This window comes from Lithobates pipiens, unplaced genomic scaffold (genome assembly GCF_037356315.1).
Source record: "Lithobates pipiens isolate NorthernLeopardFrog02 unplaced genomic scaffold, aLitPip1_a1.2 Scaffold_8, whole genome shotgun sequence".
Taxonomy (NCBI): Eukaryota; Metazoa; Chordata; class Amphibia; order Anura; family Ranidae; genus Lithobates; species Lithobates pipiens.
The window spans coordinates 624472435-624485139 of record NW_027507903.1 but is presented as its reverse complement, the minus strand read 5'-3'; the positions used below and the strand labels follow the sequence as shown (position 1 = coordinate 624485139).

Sequence of the window (12705 nt, the reverse complement as noted above, 5' to 3'; positions counted from 1 at the left end):
TATCAGTGGCGAGAGTGGGGCACCCCCTCCCACCGTGCTCCAGTACCCTCCGCCACTTACCGGAGCCATCGGTAGCGGCAGAGGCGATCGTAAGCTTGTCCTACCTGGGTATGGAGAAATACCATTGCAGGGCTGAAGCAATGCCAAAATTTCACTTCCGCCCAAAGCTCTTAAAGGGCCATTTTATAAATTTCCTTTTCCAATTGACAATTTTTTATTTTTTTTATTGCATTTTAGTGTAAATATGAGATCTGAGGTCTATTTGACCCCAGATCTCATATTTAAGAGGTTGTGTCATGATTTTTTCTATTACAAGGGATGTTTACATTCCTTGTAATAGGAATAAAAGTAACACTATTTTTGTTTTAAAAGAACAGTGTAAAAATAAAAAATAAAAGGTAAAATAAATAATAAAAAAAAATGTAAACGCGCCCCGTCCTGCCGAGCTCGCATGCAGAAGTGAACGCATACATAAGTAGCGCCTGAATATGAAAACGACGTTCAAACCACACACATGAGGCATTGCTGCGATCGGTAAGAGTAAGTACAATAATTCTAATCCTAGATCTCCTCTGTAACTCAAAACATGCGACCTGTAGAATTTTTTAAATGTCGCCTATAGAGATTTTTAAGGGTAAAAGTTTGTTGCGATTCTACAAGTGGGCACAATTTTGAAGCATGACATGTTGGGTATCAATTTACTCGGCGTAACATTGTCTTTCACAATATAAAAAAATTGGGCTAACATTAATGTTGTCTTATTTTTTGATTAAAAAAGGTGTATTTTTTCCAAAAAAAGTGCTCTTTTAAGTCCACTGCACAAATATGGTGTGACAGGAAGAATTGCAATGACCACCATTTTACTCTCTAGGGTGTTAGAAAAAAATGTATAATGTTTGGGATTTCTAAGTATTTTTCTAGCAATTTTTTTTTTTTTAACTTGTAACAACAAATCTCAGAAAGAGGCTGGGTCCTTAAGTGATTTAACCACTTGTCGACCATCCACTGTATTTGGAAAGCTGCAGAACGGCTCCCCTTCACAAATCACCATAGCTGTATGGCGCTTTAAGGAGAATAGGGGGTGCGCATGCCACTGGAGGGGTGGCACTTAAGAGCAGATACGCCCGCACATCAGCCGCAGTGTCCGTCAGGCAACCCACGAAAAAAACACGTAAACACACAAATCCCTTTTCTGTCAGGGGTGAGGAGACCAATCTGTTGTTCCTAACGCTTACAACAATTGGTCTCCTCCTCCAGTCAGTCCCATCCCCCCACAGTTAGAACACACATTGAGGGAACACGCTTAACCCCTTGATCGCCCCCTAGTTTTAACCCCTTCCCTGCCAGTGACAGTTATACAGTAATCAGTTGCTATTTTTAGCTCTGATCTCTGTAAAAATGTCAATGGTCCCAAAAAAGTGTCAAAAGTGTCTGATCTGTCTGCCGCAATGTCGCAGTCCCGATAAAAATTGCTGATCACCGCCATTACTAGTAAAAAAAAAATAATAATACAAATGCCATAAATATATCACCAATTTTATAGATGCTATAACTTTTGCGCAAACCAATCTATATACTCTTATTGTGATTTTTCTTTACCAAAAATATGTAGAAGAATTTTCTTTTTAATTTTGGGATATTTATTATAGCAAAAATGTTAAAAAAAATATTGTGTGTTTTTTCAAAATTGTCTCTCTTCTTTTGCTTATAGCGCAAATAATAAAAACCGCAGACGTGATCAAATACCACCAAAAGCAAGCTCTATTTGCAGGGGGAAAAGGGACTTATGCCCTGTACACACGGTTGGACATTTTTCTGACGGATTTTGGTCCAAACTTGTCTTGCATACACACAGTCACACAAAGTTGTCAGAAAATCTGATCGTTCAGAATGTGGTGACATAAACCATGTAAACCATATACGACGGGACTATAAAGAGATCAGTAGCCAATAACTTACGTCTCGTAATTTATTCTGCGCATGCATGGCACTTTGTGCGTCGGAATTGTCTACGCTCGATTGGAATTTAAACAATCGGATTTTGTTGTTGGAAAATTTTAGATCCTGCTCTCAAACTTTGTGTGTTGGAAATTCCAATGGATGGAGTGGATAAAAGTGGATAAGAAAGATTAAATAGTTGATGTAATCAGATTTACAGGGAATTAAGTAGATTAGGAGAATTACAATGATCAACCTATGACTGCAGAACTTTTTAAAACAACGATGTGGAGTCAGGTCTAATGGATTTCATCTTTGATATCAAGATTTAACATCCACCTTCAATTTATACTTACTAAATTATTATTACATTATTATTTACTGAAATGCGAGTGCAGACAGTGATTTTAGCTACAGCTTCTTTTAAGTCTTTATTCCTCAGGCTGTATATAATTGGATTCATCAGTGGGGTGATCACAGTGTAGATCAATGACAATAATTTAGTGATATCCCATGACTGTCCTCTACGGGGTACCAAATAAACACAAACCATGGAACCATAAAAAATACAAACCACAGTCAGATGGGAGCTGCATGTTGAGAAAACTTTCTGTTTGCCGGTAATAGATGGGATACTAAAAATGGTAATTATAATATAAACATATGATACAATAATTATAAATAATGGGATGATAACAATAACAACATTCATTAATGTAACTTCAAGTAGAACATTAGCATTATCAAAGCAGGAGAGTTGTAGGATTGGATCAAGATCACAGAAAAAGCGATTGACAATATCGAGACCACAAAAATCCAATTGTGCCAATCAATCCTACTAAAAGACTTAACACCTAACATGTGATAATCATCAACCAACAGAGCTAGAAGTTCATTGATAAAGTATAATGTAATGGTTTCATGACACATCACTGTCAGAAGAAGACACTGACATTTGCTGAAACACAAAATAAATAAAACTGGGAGATGCAATCAGAAAATGATATTAGGGTCCCCTTCATTAGAACAGCATGGAGCATGTTAGGAATAATGTTAGTTGCCAGTAAGATATCCGATACAGAGAGCTGGGAGAGGAAGAAGTACATGGGAGAATGGAGGGATTTTCTGTAGGACACTAATGTGATGATCAGGAGGTTTCCACATATTGTCAAACAATAAATCAAAAGGAAAAGAAAAAAAGATCAGAAATGTTATACTGTGTGGAGTCTGAAGTCCTAATAGGTGGATCATGGTAATACGGGACAAATTTTTCTCCACCATAACCTGAAGAGAGAACACAAAAAGGAAACAGCTTTGTTCGGAGGGAACATTTTGTTTTAATCAGGTAATCCTAGATAATCCTAACCTAGCTAGTCATGATGCCATTTCATACAATGTAAAGCTACAGCCAGCACACCTTTGAGTCTATTATTATTATTATATTATTATACAGGATTTATATAGCGCCAACAGTTTACGCAGCACTTTACAATATAAAAGGAGACAATACAGTTACAATACAATAAAATACAAGAGGATTAAGAGGGCCCTGCTCAGAAGAGTTTACAATCTAATAGGGTGGGGCAGGTGGTAGAAAAGGTTATAACTGTGGGGAATGAGCTGATGGAAGTGGTAGAAGATTAGTTGGAGATGTGATAGGTTTTCCTGAAGACATGAGCCTTCAGGGAACGCCTGAAGATAGCAAGAGTAGAGGATAGCCATACCAGTGGGGAGTAGAGAGTTCCAGAGGATGAGAGAGGCTCTGGGGAAATCCTGGAGACAAGCATGGGAGATGGAGATGAGAGAGCTTGAGAGTAGGAGGTCTTGAGAAGAGCGGAGAGGACGATTTGGGTCATATTGGGAGACAAGATTGGTGTTGTAGCTCGGGGCAGAGTTGTGAATGGCTTTGCAGGTTGTGGTTAGCATTTTGAAATTAATTTGCTGGGTGATTGGGAGCCAGTGTAGGGATTGGAGGAGATGGTTGGCAGACACTGAGCAGTTGGTAAGGTGGATAAGTCTGGCAGCAGTATTCCTGATAGACTGAAGAGGGGATACCCTATGGAGAGGCAGGCCAATGAGAAGGGAGTTGCACTAGTCAAGGCGAGAGATAACAAGGGATTGAATGAGGAGCTTAGCGGTTTCATCTGTTAAAAAGGAGCGAATTTTAGAGATGTTACGGAGGTGAATTCTACAAACTTTTGACAACGATAGGACTTGGGGCTGAAATGACAAGTCAGAGTCTAGGATTACACCTAGTACCCTGGCGTGATGGGAGGGACTGGTAGTTGTATTGTTGATTTTGATGGAAAAGTCATGGAGGGGGGCACGGGCAGAGGGGGGAATATTAATAGCTCATTTTTAGAGAGATTTTGTTTAAGGAAGTGGTGCGACATCCATGGTGATATGTCAGTTAGTAATGTAGTAATGCAAGAGCAGATTGAAGGAGTGAGGTGAGGAGTAGACAGATAGATTTGGGTGTCATTGGTGTATAAGTGGTATTGGAAGCCGTGAGAAGTTATCAGTGACCAAGGGTGGAGGTGTAAATAGATAAGAGAAGGGGTCCAAGAACAGAGCTTTGGGGGACCCCCACAGAAAGGGGCAATGGAGAGGAGACAGAGTTGTAGGTGACACTGAAGGAGCGCTGTGATAGATAGGTAGAGAACCAGGATCTCAGAGGCCAAGGGAATGTAGTTTATTGAGCAGGAGCGGGTGGTCAACAGTATCAAAGGCTGCAGAGAGATCAAGTAGTAGAAGTATGGAGTATTGGCTGTTGGTTTTAGCAGTTAGTAAATCGTTAGTGAGTTTTAGGAAGCCAGTTTCTGTGGAGTGCTTCAAGAGAAAGCCAGACTGTAATGGGTCAAGAAGGTTATTTTCACTGAGGTAGGAGCTAAGACGGTTGTAGACTAAGCGTTCTAGAAGTAAACAAATTAATTAGGAAGGTCTGCGCTTAGGACGTATGTGATGGTTGCAACTTAAGGGATATTTAGCTTAACCGCTTTCATTCTTTAAGAAATTTGGTTTCTATTTTGTGTCTCTCTAACATCCACTTCACGAATAGATATGCTCAAGTTTTTCTAATCTAGTTTCGTTTCTCATGTTACTGTTATCTTCATTGGTGGTTTTGTTTCTTGGAAAGCACATGCATTTTGAGAAATCACTGGTTTCACTTTTGTTTTAGGCTGTACTTGTATATGATTGGATAATCTGTATGACTCGTTCAAAGGGCGGTACTTTCTGAAAACCCCCTTTAAATATTCACACCAAAGAATAAAGATTAGATTTGCTCGGAGAGACTTTATTGTTTTGTGTCATTATCTCAATGGGCTAATCTCACAGGCCTGTGGGGATTGCAAATCACACTTTAACAGACATCGAAGGGTTAAAAAAAACACCTCTAGACAATCTACATTCCCTTCAGCAACCCCCCCCCCCCCCCAAAAAAAAAACCTGTAAGAGGGCTCTAGGATATAGAAAGGAAGAAGATGTGAAGGGCGAGTGGCACTACATATATGTGAAATAGTGCTCTACCAAATCACTCTATAGTTACTGAGTGTTAAAAGACACAGTGTTATTGTGGAATAAATTATAACAAAACAGTTACCATAAAGGTGATAGTGTAATAGTTATCACACCTCACCTACTCCAGTAGGTGAGTACTATAACCCTCTAGGTGTGGACACCAATCCTACACAGGAGAGGTTATCACCAAAAATATAATGGCTTACAAATGAGTGTATAAAACATCCAGACATGAATATAGTGCTCCTCTGCTTTTAACAGTGTGTATAGTGTCCAAACTCAAAATACAGGATATGAGTGAACCCAAAGACCAAATCCAAACGAAAATGCAAAGAATTGCACCAAAAAACAAAAAAGTAATAAAAAATTGCTCCACAGTCGCACCAGAATGTAATTATCTCACCATATTCAAAAACATATAAGTATATACTTATAGTGTCCCACTCATAAAATGAAGGTGTATATAAATCCAAAAAGCAAAAAAAAAAAAAACAAATGCAAAAAATTGCACCAAAAAAACTGAAAAATTGCAAAAATTGCAGAAAAAATGTCAAATTACACCAAGATGCAGTTTATTGCACCGAGTACAGAAAACACATAGGTGCATTCATCCCAATGAAGGTGACTGTTCATGTTTAGAGGAGTGGCAGGTGGCTTTAGTGATCATATAATCTTGACAGGTGACTTGCGTGCTCCCCCTCAAGAGTCCCCACTCACCAGATCCCCTTACCCCTACAGGGGTAATGTGCATGTAGCTCCTTAGGTTGGCAGGTAATCACTGATGTCAGCCTTTGCAGTTCCTCAAGCAGCCTTGGGATATCGGGGTTGAGATAGATGTGATTTTCATAATCAAAGAGAAATTGGCTCTCATAGTGAAGTATATGCAAAACTTCAGTTTATTAAAAGATTTATTATTTATACACATACATTGTTTATATGGTTTTATATTATCTTATCTTCTTAATATTGGTCCCTTGCATTTATCTGATATATGATTTTTTTTTTTTTTTATGTTCATAGTCATACATATCTAAAAAAAAAAAAAAAAAAAATCTATATATATTCCTAGCCCATTATCTATATATTTATTTTGGGTACATCTACATACATACAGTCATGGCCAAAAAATATTGGCACCCCCTGCATTTCTGTGAGATAATGCACCACTTCTCCTTTAAAATTGTTGCATTTACAAATGTTTAGGCATTCCCATGTTTATTTCTTTCGTTTGTATTGGTATGACACAAAAAAGTGGAGAAAGAAAAAGCCAAATCTGACACATTCCATGCAAAACTCCAAATATGGACTGGACAAAATTATTAGCACCCTAAATTTAATATTTGGTAGCACACCACGGTAGCATGTCTTCCAGCTGACATCAGTTTCAGTCCGGAGCCATCTTGCTTTCAGTGTTGGTTGTCGTAATGGTGGCTGCTTCCTTGAAGATAAGGACTTCAAAGGAGACTCCCCATGCTAAGCCATGGAATATCACAATATATGCCTGCTTGTTTCTACACATATGTGAGTTGTCAATTTTTGCACTATTATTAACCACTTATGGACTGCCCGCCGCAGTTTTACATTGGCTATTTGAAAGAGTATATCGTTGTTATGGCAGAAGCTAGCTGCCATAACCCTGGTATCCTCATCTTCAGCGGGCAGCCCGCTACAAGATAAAAGTGTTCTCTACGACGGATTTGACACGAGATTACTTTTATCAATGGCGGGAGAGGGCCCCCCTCCCGCTGCGATCCAGTGCCCTCCGCTGCTTACAGGAGCCGTCAGCAGTGGCGGAGGCGATCGCGTCCTGTCTCCTGTCAAGTATGGAGATGAGTGATGGGAAGATGGCCCCCACCCATCTCTATACAATTGCTGGGCGGAAGTGACGTCAAAACGTCACTTCCGCCCACAGCTCTTAAAGGGCCATTTTACAGATTTTTTTGTATTACAGTTTTTTTTATTGTTTTTATTACATTTTAGTCTAAATATGAGATGTGAGGACTTTTTGACTCCAGATCTCATATTTAATAGGTCCTGTCATGCTTTTTCCTATTACAAAGGATGTTGACATTCCTTGTAATAGGAATAAAAGTGAAATTTTTTTTTAAACAGTGTAAAAAAAAAAAAAGGTAAAATAACTAATAATCATTTATTTTTTAACGCACCCTGTCCCACCGAGTTCGTGCACAGAAGCGAACGCATACGTGAGTAGCACCCACATATGAAAACAGTGTTCAAACCACACATGTGAGGTATTGCCGTGATCAGTAGAGTGAGAGAAATAATTCTAGCCCTAGACATCCTCTGTACCTTAAAAGATGCAACCTTTACAATTTTATAAACGTCGCCTATGGAGATTTTTAAGAGTAAAAGTTTGTCGCCATTCCACGAGCGGGCGCAATTTTGAAGTGTGACATGTTGGGTCTTAATTTACTCAGCTTAACATTATCTTTCACAATATAAAACAAATTGGGCTAATTTTACTGTTATTTTATTCAAAAAAGTGAATTTTTTCCAAAAGAGTGCATGTGTAAGACCGCTGCGCAAATACGGTGTGAAAAAAAGAATTACAACAACCGCCATTTTATTCTCTAAGGTGTTAGAAAAAAAACAATATATAATGTTTGGGGGTTATAAGTAATTTTCTAGCAAAAATAACTGTTTTAAACATGTAAACACTAAAATCTCATAACGAGGCTGATCCTTAAGTGGTTAAACCAAGGTGAATTTAATACTGCACTGGTATACTCTGGTCTCTATCTCGGGGTTGCGATGTGCCTAGCTCGCTTCCCCCTGCCCATCTTTTCATTGAAGGGGCGGGACTTGACCGGTGCTATGGCAACATGCTCTGCACGCAGCGTCATTTGACGCTGTGCTGTTGGAGTTAGTGTTATTCTTATCTTACACCTCTGCGTCGGGTGGGCGGGCATCCACCACGATCGTTATTTTGCGGAGGGAGAGTTCCCTCACCTTTGTCCGCTGTACTGGGGTTTTTTTTTGTGAACACACCCTGGATCCAGGGTATTTCAGTGGCATTTTTTTGCCGGTTCAGTCCCTGCATTATCGCTGGCTGGGAATGTCCAACTTGCATAATACACCACAATACCTTAGGTAATTATATTTTTCAAATTTTGGTTATTCACAATTTTTTCGTCACCACGCATACACTCTCACTGCATCAACACTTTTATTTCTTCCAATTGATTTCATTTAAAAATTATTACTTGGTTTTTAATCACATATAGCTTTATAATATATAAATTTATCATTAATATATGAAATTTTTTTGTTGTTACAATTCTGTATCACTAGCTTACACATATCGATTAATATTTTTTTTCTTTCATTTAACCACTACATATATTTATTATCATTAGAATTGGATGTCCACGGCGGCAAGTTTGCCCATTCCCAAGCGATGGTGCATTGTGGTTTTCCGGTGACTATATCGGCTGGTTTCCCCTGGTCCGGGGTTTACCCATTTGGGGGATGTTCTCTGCCTCAACCCCGGTTGAGACCAAATGTAATCCAGACCACCATTAAGTTTCACCTTAGGAGCTTTGACCATATTTGGTGTTTAGTGAGTATTATGGAAATTATATATTTCTTTATAATTATCCTCTACTTACGTAGAGGATTCTTTAAGCTAACAAATTTACCTTATTGGTAAATTGATTGGTATAAAACCATGAAACGCGTAGAGTTAACATCTAATGGATGCCCTAATCTTCTCATAAAATTATCAAATTTATTGTCTTGTTGCACCTTTATGTATATATGGCTGTATTAATTATACTATATGCCTTCTGTATGATCTATTATTTTTATTGATTGTACAGTAACATTATGTCCAATGATTAATTATATTAAATATTTTATATCAATATTACTATGTAAATCTTGTAACGGCGGTATTATTATATGTATTATTAATTTATTGATATAGTTATGTCACTTGGATTATAAAATATGGAATATGTTACAATATGACCTTAATATTTAGGCATTAGAAATAGCTGATCAGTCATTGACTAGCCTCATTTAAAGTCCCATTCCAATCTCTACCTTTTTTACTTAATTTAGGGATGGAGGCTTGCCAATGCTACATCATGGTTGGGACAAGTCACGATTTCCTTTAAATATGTCCAAGAGTGTTTGTTTTCCTAATACTGCATTTAATCTGCCACCTGTGTGTTTTACCTTTTTTGGAAAGTAAACAGTCCAAAGTATTTAGTAAGAGGTATGTTGAGTTTTTTTGAAGTTGTAATTGTTTGTCACAATTTTTTGGAAAATTAAGAAATTAAATATTTTTTTTCTATTTTTTTTTTCATACTGTCATCAGTGCTGACTAGTGACAATATGTAAAAATGTAAAAAAGTATAACATTTTTTTTTTAAATAATATCATCAGAGTCATTTTGTGTCACCATAGTGACACTGTACTACTCTGGGAGGGTGAGCCAGGGATGTTTTGCTTGTTACAGTAATCACTGTAACATGAATAATTGAAACTGTCATGAATGACTTTCATGCATGGCTCTTTGTTTACTATTGTGACACTGGGATTATCCCACAATTATCACATGGTACAGGGTGCTGTAATTGGCTCAAGTACCATGTGATCACTGGTGACCATTCTCAGGTTCTACACAGTAGTAAACAATGATGTCATGAATATATTCCATTCGTTACTATTTGAACCAATATTCAGAGTACATAACATTGCAGTACATTGGAAGTATGGTACCAGTGTCTAGTCTTCCTAAACAGAGCATCAATAAGAGTAAAATTTTTTATATAAGGTATAAGGAAAAGGAAAGGTTCACAAGTAACTTTAAGCACTTTAACCACATCAATCATTCGCCAGGATAGACCACAATTTCCTATAAACCACCATTATACCATCGGCTTACAAATCCTCCATCATTCCCCGTACAGTGAATCAGGAAATTATTCACAGCACTTAACTTTTTTTCACATTTTGTTATGTTACAGCCTTATTCCAAAGTGGATTCAATTCATTGTTTTCCTCAAAATTCTACAAATAATACCCCATAACAATGTGAAAGAAGTTTGTTTAAAACCTTTGCAAATTTATTTTTAAAAAAAATTCCGAAAAAAAAAAATCCCATGTAGATAAATTCAAAGCCTTTGCAAAATACTTTGTTGAAGAACCTTTGGCACCAATTACAGCCTCAAGTCTTGGAGTACAATGCTACAAGCTTGACACACCTATTTTTGGACAGTTTCACCTATTTTTCTTTGCAGGACCTCTCAAGCTCCATCAGGTTGGATTGGGGAGCATTGGTGCACAGTCACTTTCAGATCTCTCCAGAGATGTTCAATTGGGTTCAAGTATGGGCTCTGGTTGGGCCATTCAAGGATATTTACAGAGTTATTCCATAGCCACTTCTTTGTTATCTTAGCTGTGTGCTTAGGGTCGTTGTCTTGTTGGAAGGTGAACCTTCACCCCAGACTGAGGTCCAGAGTGCTGGAGCAGGTTTTCATCAAGCATGTCTTTCTCTCGATCCTGGCTGGTTTCCCAGTTCCAGCCACTGAAAAACATCCCCACAGCATGATGCTGCTACTCCCATGCTTCACTGTAGGGAAGGAATTGCCAAGGTGATAAGCATTGCCTGGTTTCCTTCAGACATGACACTTGGCATTTAAGCCAAAGAGTTCAATCTTTGTTTCATCAGAATCCAGAATCCCCAGATCTGTGCCTCAATACTATGCTGTCTCGGAGGTCTGCAGACAACTCCTTGGACTTGTAGAAACATCTGGTCATAAATTTGCAGTAATACTTTCATGCCCTGTTTGTCTGCTTACCTCTGGTTGTGTATCAGCCTTAGGGCCCACACTCTCACACCTGTCTGCTTAAGTAATGTTCCCTCAAGCATGGCTCCACCCCAGCCTCTAACTGGGAACACTATATTAATCTGTGCACTGCAAGCCAGCCTGGCTGTTCAATATTGTGTGTTTGGCTTCCTGTGTGCTTCTTGGCGTGTGCTATACATCTTATTCTGTTTACCGACCTTGGCTTGTTCTTGACTATCCTTGTCTGCTTCATATACAGACCTTTGGCACATTCTTTGACTATCCCTGTCTGCTTGATGCCCGACCTTTTGGCTTATCTCCTGACAATCCCTTGTCACCGGTCTGCTGCTTCCTCTCTATCCTCCAGTAGTCTACCGTGAGCGTGAGCTGGGAGACCCTGGCGACTGAAAACTGGAGCCAGTTGCATTGAAGTCCATCCCCACCATCAGGGGCCCTGATGAACACCTGCTGGCTCTTAGATTCCATGCCCTGGGAGATCTCATGTTCTAGCTCCCAGTGTGATCTGTGTCAGTGCCCTAGAGGACCTGCTTTCCTGAACAAACCAGAGCCCCATCCGCAGCAGTCAGCCGTAGGGTCCACTACTTTATCAGTGCACTCCTGACCCCAATGGCATTCATCTGTCACCTAGCCCCAGGTGATCTGACACATCTCAAGGTTGAACAGTGGAAACTGGATGCTCCTGAGCTCAATTTTGAGTGTCATGGCAAAGGATGTGAATACTTATGTATTATGTACAAGTGATTTTTTTTTTTTTTCTATTTTTAATAAAGTTAGAAAGATTTCAAACATACTTCTATTATGTTGTCATTATGGGGTATTGTTTGTAGAATTTTGAGGAAAATAATGAATTTAATCCATTTTGGAATACAGCTGTAACATAACAAGATGTCAAAAAAGTGAAGCGCTGTGAATCTCCCAAAACGAGACGAGGTGGATCTTTACTTTAGACACCCTTCAGCCAAAAGGCCTGAACATTGACATAGATTTAAACTGCTTCCTCACCAACTTACTTAATTTTATCTACTTTTGTCAAAGTTTTTACTATAAAGTTTCCCTTATCAACTATGGTCTTTATCATATGTTTTTAAAGCATTTCTGTACGCATGTGATACATCTGACATATATTTCTCAGCATTTTTTGCTATTTGCAGCTTTATGCGATTTGCTGCGTTTTTTGCAATTTTTGTCTTTTTTGCACTTTCGCGACTTTATGCGACTTGCTGTGAGTTTCAACTTTTTTGCATTTTTGAATAATGAAGGCATGTATAAATGCACTTTACATACTTTTTTAGCAATTTTTAGCATTTATTTTGAGGTGACTTGCTGCAATTTTTTTGCATTTTTTTTGCATTTTTTTTGCTTTTTTATCGCAATAATACCCTCTTTACTCTTATGTCAACCTTCGGTTGTC

At 38.4% G+C, this 12705-nt stretch overlaps 1 pseudogene; it reads right to left on the bottom strand.

Moving 5' to 3' along the window:
- Positions 1 to 2312: 2312 nt before the first annotated feature.
- LOC143962379 (olfactory receptor 11L1-like) lies at positions 2313 to 11545 on the bottom strand (annotated as a pseudogene).
- Between the last annotated feature and the right edge of the window lie 1160 nt (positions 11546 to 12705).